Raw genomic sequence first — 12,284 nt, 5'->3', positions numbered from 1 at the left:
TCAGAAGAGACGGGAACCGAGCTCTCTCCCTTCCCCTCCAGCCAAGCCCACAGCCACATGCGCATCCCCTTATGCCCGCCACAATCTAGGCACTTCCTAGAGCATCCCAGGGGCAAACGTTCTCCCTCTGCATCCAGGAAGGAAACACAATATTGCACATCATAGAATAGAATCATAGAATAGTTAGGAGTTGGAAAGGACCTTAGGATCATTGAGTCATTTATAAGTAACAAATACTATTAGAAGAAGTTCCTTTTAAAATCTGGTTACCTCCAACTTCAGATTTGTAACTTTGTTCCACTTTCTCAAATCAAACAAAAATGGTATTTTAAGGTTCTATCATTTGACACAGGGGAATAGGCAGGATACAGAGCAAAAGTTATGATCTTTTTTTCCTTTAGTGTCCCAGATAATGTACTTTCATATTGCTGACAATTTTTACAAGCCTTTTCTTCCTTGTTTCTTAGGAATGAGCAAAGAAACATCACAGACCAAGGAAGGACTCCATCACCATCATCCTATCCCCCTTCCAGCTCTTTCTTTGTTCCATGATCGCATTGTATAACACACCTATTGCAGAACTAGTCCAGGGCTTCAGGCTGCCTCTCTCTGTTATAACTGTTAGGAGGCTCTGATAGAGCCCAAAGTATCTCATTTTATGAGATACTTAAAGGATTCTTTTGCTACATCCATAATCATTTTATCTTTTGCCATCGAGTGAAGGTGAAAAAGCAGTGGAATTGTGAAGGGACATTAAAATCATTATATTTTCTCTCTGCATAGCCAATATTATGAGGTCTGGTTTGAGGGACCTTTCCCATTAGGTCTAGGAAATATAATCTTCATCACTGTGTAAAATAGTTCTGCTTATTTCGAGTTAAAGATATAAAAGTTATTTTAACTTTTGTCCTTTACAGTCATATTTAAACCCTCTAATGTCAGCCAAACACAAGAATAGCCAGAGTCCTTGCCCACACTTGAGAACTAAAGTCCGATGACTTGAACATGTACATTAAAGCTTCTGCAGCAATTTTATGGTTCATACATGTCCTGGGTTCAGCAGTAGCAGTCATTTTTCTCCTTCTTGGTAGCTGGTGCAGTGCTGTGTTTTGACTTTCAGCTCGGGAACAGAGCTGATAACAAGGATGTTTTGGTCTGGCCAAGGATTTTGTGAGCCTCATGCTCTGCCAGGGAGGAGGGGAAGCCAGGAGGAAGCAGAGACAGGACACCTGACCCAAACTGACCAAAGAGGCATTCCATACCACAGCACGTCATGGCCAGGAGGTAACTGGGAGTTAGCCGGAAGGGCTGGGAGACTGCAGGGTTGGAGGAGGTATCGGGCAGAGCTTGGTCAGGCTGGGGGTGGGGGTGCGAGTTATCGGTCAGCTGGTGCTGAGGTGTTGTATTCTCTTCCCTTGTTATTTCCTTTATCATTGTTATTACTGGTAGTAGCAGTAGTGATTTGTGTTATACCTTAGTTACTAAACTGTTCTTATCTCAACGCATGGGAGTTGCATTCTTTTCGATTCTCCTCTCCATCCCCCCAGAAGCAGGGGGAAGGCAAGAAGGAGGGGAAGTGGGTGAACGAGTTGCCTGACTGGGTTTAAGCCACAACAATATATCTTTCATTCAGCATAGCATTAGCCACTTGTTCCCCTCCCTGGAAATAGGAGAGAAGAATAAATAGAGCCACTTTAAACACTGCAGTAGAGGGAAATAAATACTTCATTAATTGGCCTCCATATTTGCCAAGATGTAAATTATTTCTTATGCTTCAAGTTGAAATAGAAGGTGGAGAAGAGCTGGTCGGACTTGGACTTTCCTCTGGGTGTTCCTCTGCTGTATCATATTTGCCACACAGATGAAGCCCTCAGTGCCATGGGTTAGTGGTGGCCTTGGCAGTGCTGGGATAAAGTTTGGACTTGATGTTCTTAAGGTTCTTTTCCAACCTGTTTGATTCTATGATTTATGTCTCCTGTCTTTAAGCGTTGACTCATCTGCAACAAATGCCCATGCTAGAAGTGAACTCAGAGGCTTTTCCAGTCTTGCTCCTTCCAGTTATGGAAGGAAGGAGTTTGAAAGACATCCATAATGCAAATGCTTTAATGTTAAGAGGTCATTGGCTGTTGACACTACACAGTCACAGCTGCTGGTGTGTCCCTTCATGGTGGATACTTCTGTACCTGGGCAAGTACTGGGTGCAATGAGTTAATACACTGTAGTTCTTACAGGCTTTCTATCTGAGATTTCTATTTGTGATAAAAATACTTTATTATTAAAGGAAACCAGGAAAACATAGAATCCCAGCCTGGGTTGTGTTGGAAGGGACCTTAAAGCTCATCCAGCTCCAACCCCTGCCACGGGCAGGGACACCTTCCACTAGGGCAGCTTGCTCCAAGCCCCTGTGTCCAACCTGGCCTTGAACACTGCCAGGGATGGGGCAGCCACAGCTTCTCTGGGCACCCTGTGCCAGCGCCTCAGCACCCTCACAGGGAAGAGCTTCTGCCTAAGAGCTCATCTCAGTCTCCCCTCTGGCAGGTTCAAGCCATTCCCCTTCGCCTGTCCCTACAGGCCCTTGTCCCAAGCCCCTCTCCAGGTTTCCTGTAGCCCCTTTAGGCACTGGAGCTGCTCTCAGGTCTCCCCAGAGCCTTCGCCATGTTCAAATCTACAGAAAGGAATTGAAGGCAGAAGTACAGATCAGTTCAAGAGGTGCATACGTAACACTGGAATAGAGTAACGCTAAGAGTGAGGAAAACAGAGATTTTATGTCCCCTTATTTTAATTCTGAGTTTGTGCCCATTGTTACTTGGAGTACATAAAATACAAGTATTTTATTGCTAATGTCAGATTTCACCAGGAATTCAATGTGGCTTTCGCAACCTTTTTATGTGCAATCCCTTCCTTTAGTTATAGGATGCAAGATTAGACCTAATTTTTCAAGCATTATGTATAGAGCAGCTTTAACAAGATGCTTTGCTCTCAAGGTGTAGAAGGAAACTAAAATGTATGGAATAAATGTACAATCTGAGAACAGCACAAACATTCTGAAGTTCCACTGATCACGGCGTTGTATTGCATGTGAGCTGTACCCCTGAAGGAGATAAGGGATCCAAGCCAGATTTAATGAAGACCTTCATATCTTTGCAAGGGCAAATTCTAGATGAGGCTGCAGACTTGTCAGAAACGCTGACTGCATTCGGTGGAGAAGATCTGAGTTAGGTATTTGATGGCAAAGAATCGTGAAAACAGATTTTCCTTCCTGACTCCTTTCAAGTGAGGAGGAATCTTCACGATAAAGGAGAAAAAAAAGAGAAAAGCCACATTGCTGTACACGTGATACCCAAAAAACATCTGCCATCTCCTGGGGGCTGGAGGAGAAAGAGGGAAGAAGCTCATGAAATATAAAATTACCCTGGAATCCATATTAATGACGGCAGCTTTTCTTCCAGTGGGCTCTACTGTACTCTTCACCCTGTGCTTGATGCTGCTGCTCCGGCTCCCAGGCACTCAGAGAGCAGAGGAGCTGTTAAAGCCCTGTGGCAATGAGGTTCTCTCTCTTTTGATGGAGTAAATCAGCAGCCAGGATATGTCTGGATAAACACCGCTGTGTAACTCGTACAACAGAGACCCTCCTGCACGGGGTCAAGGCAGTAACGTCCTTTTGGGGTTAGGATTCTTGTGTGGGTCCATCCCTCAGCAACTTGCAGTTTCCCACAAAGGAAGCTTTAGATGTGGATGTGCTGCCTTGTTTTCCCAGTGGGGAATCTGATTTCTTTTCTGTCTGGTACCTCTAGGGAAGGTTTTTTGTCTCCGGAGGTTTAACCAAACCCAAAGGAAATTAAAAAGAATATAGTTTCTCCTCATTTAATCTTCTTTTCACTCCAATATCCACAGATGTGGAGCTGTGTGTCCTAGTTAGCACATCCATCATTCTGCTTTTGCTTGGGTAAAGTTTGCCCTAAGGGACTCCCAGGAAATCTGTCTTAAAATTAGCAAACCTACCATGATCTGAATTGATGTAGTTTGTGTGTGCCAAATCAGTCAGAAACTTCAGCTTCCTTCTTGTTTTGCTCCAACTTAGCAAAGAAAGGTGCTTTGAAACTCTCCACATTAATTTAAAGCTCTGTTAAATCTCTGCTCTTTCCCATTTTGGGGCAAATCTGCTTCCACTCATGGGATGCCCATGCAGGAGTTTTCCGTGTCGGTGTGCACAGATCTGGATTCTCTGGTGCTCTCTCACTTTCTGTATAGGACTGCTCAGACTTGCTTTTACATTGGCACAACCTGTGCATCCTCAAGGGAAAACTTCACCCTCGTGCACGACCTGTGCACCAAGGGAGGATCTCCTCCCATGGGAAAAGCAGAATATAATTACTATATCTTGGTACCCAAGAACTCAAAAATCCTTATCTTCCACATTAGCAGCTGACAAATGCCCTGATACTCTTTGAATGGTGGAAGAATGAAACCCTCCAGCCCCTTTGAAGTGTCCTCCTGTAAGTGGGAAATACAGATTTTAAGTGTGTGGGGTCAGGGGAAAATGGGGCTGCACTGAACAAGGAAAAAGCCATAATAAAATTAGGAAAAATGCTGTCCAAGGTCTTTTTGCTTGGCTCGGACACCAGCAAACTGGGGGAGCGTTGGTTTCTTTGTGTTCTCAAATAGCTCTTTCAACAGCCTCCAAACTAACTGAAACAAGATGCTTGTCTAATGGAGTCCTTGAAGACACAAAGGGGTGTCTGAAGAGAACCTGCTGTGGGGTGATGACAAAACACTGGTTATTTATCAGAATTAAACATACCTCACCTTGGGCGAGTCCAACCATGACAGAGCTAAGTGTAGACTCTGAAGCCCTCTTTCCTTGGCTCCTTCCCAGTTTGCAGTTACCTTTCCTCTTGCTTTCCTTAACGGAAGGTTGAATAGAGCATCAGGCAAGTTTTATTTTCTGATTTCAGGAAGCAGCACAGAGTCTTTGTGGCACCAGATTGTACTTTTTGTGCCTGCTTTGACTTCTCGTAAGCCCCAGCCTGTGCATCCCAATTTTCTTTCTGCTTTCCAATCAGCCTTTTATTTGTACCACTAATCATAGAGCCCCAGAGTGGTTTGCTTTGGAATGGTCCTTACAGTTTATCCAGTTCCAACCCCTTCCACTAGAGAAGATTACTCCAAACCCCTGTGTCCAACCCAGCCTTGGACACTGCCAGGGATGGGGCAGCCACAGCTTCTCTGGGCACCCTGTGTCAGTGCCTCAGCATCCTTACAGGGAAGAGCTTCTGCCTAAGAGCTCATCTCAGTCTCCCATCTACAAGATGATACAGGACTGATGGAGACATTGCACATAACCCCGTAAGTAGAAGCTGTGTGACTGCTGCTAAAACAATGCAATGTGGGATTTCCTTGCTCTGTTCCTCATGAGGAGGGACAGCCCCAGCATTATGAACCTAGGAAGATAAATCAGCTTTGAGACTCTTTATCTCCCCATACACATCCCTTCTCTGGCCCCACAGGGTGGTTATCCCCAGCTCAATCTGATTAAGTTTCTACTAACTCTGATGTCCCACAAATCCAGCCTTAGGAATGAAGAGTGCAGTGGTGTGTCCTGGTCAGCAGGTATCCTTTTACCTGTCAAATATTGGCCCAATATTGTCATAAAAGACTTAAAGATGAAACAGGACCAGTTATGCTGCTGCATACAACCTGCAACAGCATCATTTGAAAGAAGCGCTAAGGTGCTGGGTGGGAGATGGGAGGAAGAAAAGATGGAGAATTACAGATCTCAGGTGTAGGAAGAGAATTTGCAGGAAACAAAGCAATTTAACCTTGCTGAAATTTGATGGATTTATGACTTCATTGTAAGTCATATAGTTATAAATGAGTTATAATTAAGGACATGGATGCTCATATCAAAGGTCAAAGTGAGGCAGGTCCATGATACAGGACAAGTACAACCAACCATCCCAGTTTGGCTTTAAGAAAGGAATAGCCAATTTAAGTTATACCAGAGGACTGCTCTCCTTATGTACCTAAAAGTCACAATTTAAACAGTAGCTTGGCCACGGCAGAGAGAATAATACAATTACAAATATGTGTATTATGAAATGGTGACTGAACCCACGCTTTGAGACGCAAACTACTGAAGGACCAATCCCCAAATTCCTTTTCTGGGAATATTCATTTTTGGCTGCTTTGGGATTGACTCGCTCAGTATTCAAAATGTAGTCTGAATTTATTCAAATGCCAGAAAAAAACAGAGAAATTCCACCCACTGACCTAGATTTATCTGCTTTCAGAACTGAAACGGCACTTTACAGATAAAAAGCAATTTACTGTTTCTTGTATGCAGCCATATATAATAGATGATTAATTACTTTAAAATGCATTAAGCTTAAGCACCTTTTCATTCCCCCCTCTAAGGTCAGGAATGCTGTCTGCTATGTTGGTGATAGTATGCAGGACAAGATAAGGACCACCTTGGCAAAATCACCCCGAGGTTCCTTTCTTTCCAGCTGGAGTAGCTTTCTTTTCCTGAAGTGTAAAAATAACCCCCCAAACCCACAAATTAGCAGTCATTTCCCATTCATTCCCTCATGCTATTCTGAGATTTTTACTTTATTTTTAAGATTTAAAATGTACTGAAGCAAGTTCATGTGGATGTGCTGAAATATCAACAAGAGCAAACACAGATCTTTAGGCTTTTCAAAGGATAATAAGCCAATTTATAGGGAATAATAGTATTACAGCATAGGTTATACTGCTGAACTCGAAGCATAATATAGCTCAAGGGAACAGATAAAACTGCTCTCTAATTCTCTGGAAGGACCCAGGGTCACCAGCTGGAATAAGGACAGGCTTTAACATCTGCGGCTGGTGAGCCTCAAACCATGTAACATAGGGACAGTGTTAGCAACTGCTGACTTGGCAATTTTGAGGACAATCCTGGTCAAGGTTTCTACTGCTGCATTTTCTGCAGGAAGATTCAGCAATTTTACACCATCACAAATGTGTAGAAATCAAGGGACTTTGATACCAATCCATGGTCTCCAGGGCCATTCGACATGAAGGCAGTGCCTCCACACTACAAGGGTCATGGGTAGCGGGTATAGGGACATGGATACTGGGAAGATTCCAATGAGTGTCCTCATTTGAGCAGGTACTGCCACTTCCTTCAGATCCAGCATCATAGTGGACAGGAGATTTCTTATCTGAAAAAGGTCTAATTATTGACTGATGCCATGGGTGAATTCTCTTTGGCTCCATCCACCAAGCTTTAAACCATTAAACCAAACTGTAGGAAATTTCAGGTCAAGATGTCTTATGACTTTGCTTATGGGCAAGAGAGCAGAAGAGTTGCAAATGGAGATAACAGGCAGAATCCCCCTTAAAAGACAGAAAGGAAACCAAGTCAGGCAAGCATGCACAATAGGTTCTTAGAACATCTGTGAATCAAAGATGCTTATTAAAACTGCTGCAGCCAATCTTTTCCAGCTGCGTGTTCAGCAGTTAAAGTATATGTATCCTATTACAGTAAGTGGTAGAGGAAACAAGACAAACGTTGTGTTGTCTGATGAAAGGAAATGTCAAGCCTTAAACAGAAAACACGGTATTGCACACTGTTCAACCTCAAGACCATAGAATCCCAGACTGGGTTGAGTTGGAAGGGACCTTAAAGCTCATCCAGTTCCAACCCCTGCCACGGACAGGGACCCCTTCCACTAGAGCAGCTTGCTCCAAGCCCCTGTGTCCAACCTGGTCTTGAACACATCCCCTCCCTTGACCAGAGCTCACTCTCTGGGGGTGCAGCTCAGGATACTATGACAATAAAAGCTCACCAGGGCAGTATGTGGTATAATGATACCAGCTGAACTTGCTTTGCTGCTCCTTGAAACACATTGAAAGGGTTAATAGAAACTGAAGTACCTCTTCCAGTGAGTGATGATTTTACACGTCTATGATTTTATATCCACACACACTCCAGCGATGGATCTTGCTAATTATTAACCTAAACGGGACTTACTGGGTTGGGGCATGGTGTGACAGAGTTCAGTGTCATCAGAATAATGAAAAGCTGATAAGAGTATCTATCTCCACTGTCCTGGCCAGCAACTTCAGCTATATATAAAGCAGAGGTAGGAACAGGATGAAAGTCTGGAAGGGATCAGGATGAGCGAATCTCCTCATCCATGTTCATCAGTTCCTGGAACTGTACAAATTCAGCCAGGTTTTATGGACCTTCCCATAGCATTGTAACCACACTGATGAACATTAATTGATGCATCTATAATTGTACCTAATTACTGACCCTGAATTATTCAATCTACCAAGAGGGAGCATAAGCAGAAGTAATGGGATTAAATTCAGACAGGGAAAAATTAGGTTGAATATAAGGGTAAGTTCTCTGGCAACGAGATTCATTAGGATGGCTCCCAAGGGAAATGTTGGGCACTGCGTTGCTGCAGACATAGAAATTTAAGTTTAAACCCATATTCAGGAAATTACCTACATAATTTGGGATGTCTTTTCCACTTCTAAATTATTGAACTCTTCAGGAGCTCAGCGGCTGAGCAGGTTTCTGTAGGCAGCCCAGGTGCCAGCCAACCCTACCAACTGATGTCTGTGAAGAGATGATTGCCCTCAAAGCACTTCCACCCGAGCAGACCCTGTACTTATTCAAAGCAAGTTGTACTTAAACTTTACTCTAAAGGCAGCGATGCTTAACTGTGGTTAAGTAGTGCTTAAATGCTCCCCAGAGTGGCAGTTAGGAGGTAGCCTGTTTTCCCAGCCTGGGATTATAATTACCTCCCATTCTCCCAGGTAGAAATATGCGATGGGAGGACAGGAGGAAATAAGGGGAACACTTTAGAAGAGACATCCTTAATGGCTGCTTTTTCATCTCCCTTTATCATTTGACCTATGAGAAATTAACTGTAACAAGGTAACGCAAGTAACTGTGAGCATGGTAAGATATAGGCAGAGTGAACTTGTATCATGACATGATTAATGATGTCTGACAGTGCTGTGAGTGGCAGAAAAGGTGAAGGAACCCAAATCAGGAATGAAGAAGACATATCCTGCTTATTACACTCTGTAATGCCACCTTAAGGCAGGCAAAGTATGAAGCTTTACAGCCTTATTCAGTATAAACCCTTTCAGAATTGCCTTAAAACTTCAGTGCGACCACAGGATCTCAGAAGCCAGAAAGAATAACTCCTGTGGCCACCGATGCTTCCTACTTCTGTTCATCTGCTTATGTTCCGAAATGCCTTTCTGGCATTCAAATTGCACAGAACCAGCCTGAGCAGACATTGCCTTTGGGGGAGCTCAGCCAGTCTTTGGTGCCTGCAGGGTATCAGCTGCCTTCCGAGACAGTCCCGGGTTGTAGATGAGATGATGCCCACTCCTTGAATCATCCGTGCACCTCAACGTACCACTTCACGGCCTCCACCCTCCGCAGCACAGAGCAGAGCAGGATATTTCTGGAATTAAACCCTAATCTTAGAAGCATAGCTTCCTGGAATGTGTTGGAAAGGACCTTAAACTCATCCAGTTCCAACCCCTCCCCTGGCAGGGACACCTTCCAGTAGAGCAAGTTGCTCCAAGCCCCATCCAACCTGGTCTTGATTAATAATGGTAATGGTAATGGTAATAATAATGATAAAAATAATAATAATAATATCTTCTTCCACAGCTGAAAGTAAAGGAAAATAGCCCAAATTTCATATGAAATTGCAACTAAATAGGCAAGAAGTCAAACTCAAACAGAAGAAACCTCCTTGATTTTGTGTTCTGCAATGCTGTTAGAAGCTCAGATAAAAATAGGGAAAATATTTCCAGGTTTTAAACATTCACATAGCTATATCTGCACAATAAATACCCATTATTCTTTGTTCCTTTAAATGTATGGGTACGTCAGCAAGCAAAGGTAACACTAAAACTTCTGCATTCTTCACATTTCATAATATTTACGAAAAAGAAAGGAAAACATCTTAATTCTCAGTACCTGCGGCATGAGTTAACATTTGCTTTTCCTGAGTCACTGATTTCTGCTTCTCTGTAAGCCGCAGTACAGCAAGGTGAGTCACTGATGAAGAAGAAGACGACTTTTCAAGGTCCGGAATGTGCTTGTAGGTTTCGGCTGCTCAAATCCTTTCATATCTTTGCTCAGAGCTTTTCTTGATCAAGCAGAAAGCTCATTTAGAAAGCCTTTTTTTAACCTTTATTGATGATCTATAGCATGAGTCTCTGATTTCTAACAGCATCTGCTCCCATGTAAACCTCAGTAACCCATTTTTCAGCTACCACCACCGACGTTGCAATGTTATGGGACCTATGACTATTTTCAGAACTTATCATTCATTCTACCTATTCAGTGCAACAAAGGCACTGTATTGCCCCTTAACCATCAGTGTTATGTACTGTAATTTAATTGCAGTTATGTGGGGTTGGATGCAGTTCTCAGACTAGCTCTCACCATCGAATGGCTTTGCTTTTCATCTTCTGTGAAGATGAAGCTCAGAACTATCATGCCCAGATTCCCAATGGGCTGCAGTAGGAAAGATGAGTGGCACATAAAAATCTTCAAAGATAGTTACTTCAAACTCTAGCAAACTTGCATCTCTCATTTTCTTGCTCATTTTCTCTCATTCCTTTTTTGTAACTCTTTGTTGATAGTTTAATTTCCAGTTCAATTCTCTCTACCCCACATATAATGCAAACCTGGCATCCAAGAGTGGTTTCCTGGCCCTGGATTAGGCTCTCCCATGGCTCAGGTGGACAAAAGCTAAGCAAAAATAGATTTAAAGGTAATGTATCACCTACAGCAACCTATGCTGCAGGTCAGCTACAGGTAGGCATCTTTCCAATATCCCTCATTTCTTGAATCCAAAGTCCCAGCACTACTGAGATCATGTGTGATGGAATTCAACCAAACTCAGGCTTCCTGCTTTCGTATCCCAACCTGGTCCTCTACATATGAAGGGTGAGAAAAGATGAGGAATGCTATTTTATGGCACTGATTTCTGTTGCTGTGTGGGAACTCGCTGATGCCAATGAACTCATTAGGAAGAGTCCCACATAATCCACATGAATTTATGGCTGTAACTACACTGAAAACCTTTTTCAGAGGGCTGCTCAATGGATCTGTGCCATAGGGATGCACTTCTCACAGGTCGTGGAACTGGGTGCTGAGACAGATGCCCACTGACACCAGTGAAACCAAGACTTCCCTTCTATTTTTCAGCTCTACTGAACTCTATTTAAATAGACTCAATAAAATCCATGTGTCCTTCTAACCTCTAAAAGAAGGGTTTGAAATGAATGACATAATTAGAAGAACAACCACCAAAGACTTTTAATCCTTGCTTATTTTCCCATCTGTTCATAGCTGTGCTCCAATATGAAGAGTTACAAATATCCCTGTAATTTTATCTGGTTTTGTTGGTACAATATTCTGGCTAAGCAGTAACAAAGACTGCAAAATCTGAAGTCATTTTGTGTCACACCTGTGGTGTGTGGGAGGGAAACAAGGGATATTTGCTGCCTTGGGGATGCAAAGCCACCATCTCCCGTGACAATGAATGGATTTATTCGTTCTGTAACTCAGAACGTCATGAAAGCTCAATGTAGTGTTATGCAGTGATTCCCAATAAATATTTGCAAGTACCTAAATGATGCTATTTCCAAGTATAAGTAATTATACCTTGAAAGAAGATAGTCAGGACTTCAGAGATTTAGTTTCTTACAGCTAGTTACTAAATCTGTCTTTATTTGCACATTACTCTGTACAGGATCATGCTGCTTCCCTCCCCCGCCCTTCCTCTTCCTCTCCTGCCTACTAGAAACCAGTGAATGTATTGGGATAATACGAGAGTCTTAAGGAAGAATTAATGCAATTTTGACAATCCAAGGAAGGAGTGCAAGAGGGGTTAGGAAGAGTGCATGTACATCACTGGTGACCTCTATGGACAACCAACATTGTCCTAGTGGCCCTACTGATTGATGGCTTCAGAACAGTCAAGAGTTTTAACAAACCTGATGCTCCATTTCAGACCTGTCATATGAGGTCTTTCTTCAGGATCAGAAGAAAATTTTGGACTATGCCAGCATAATTCATAATCTGAGTCTTGAGCTAGAACCCAAAGAATGAATTTCATAGAATCACAGAATCCCAGCCGGGTTTGTGTTGGAAGGGACCTTAAAGCTCATCCAGTCCCAACCCCTGCCACGGGCAGGGACACCTTCCACTAGAGCAGCTTGCTCCAAGCCCCTGTGTCCAACCTGGCCTTGAA

The sequence above is a fragment of the Pezoporus flaviventris genome, unplaced genomic scaffold, assembly GCF_033815535.1.
Source record: "Pezoporus flaviventris isolate CSIRO_AGI_PZ_B2104156 unplaced genomic scaffold, CSIRO_AGI_Pfla_v1 ptg000129l, whole genome shotgun sequence".
Taxonomy (NCBI): domain Eukaryota; kingdom Metazoa; phylum Chordata; class Aves; order Psittaciformes; family Psittacidae; genus Pezoporus; species Pezoporus flaviventris.
This window is presented reverse-complemented; position numbering follows the sequence as displayed.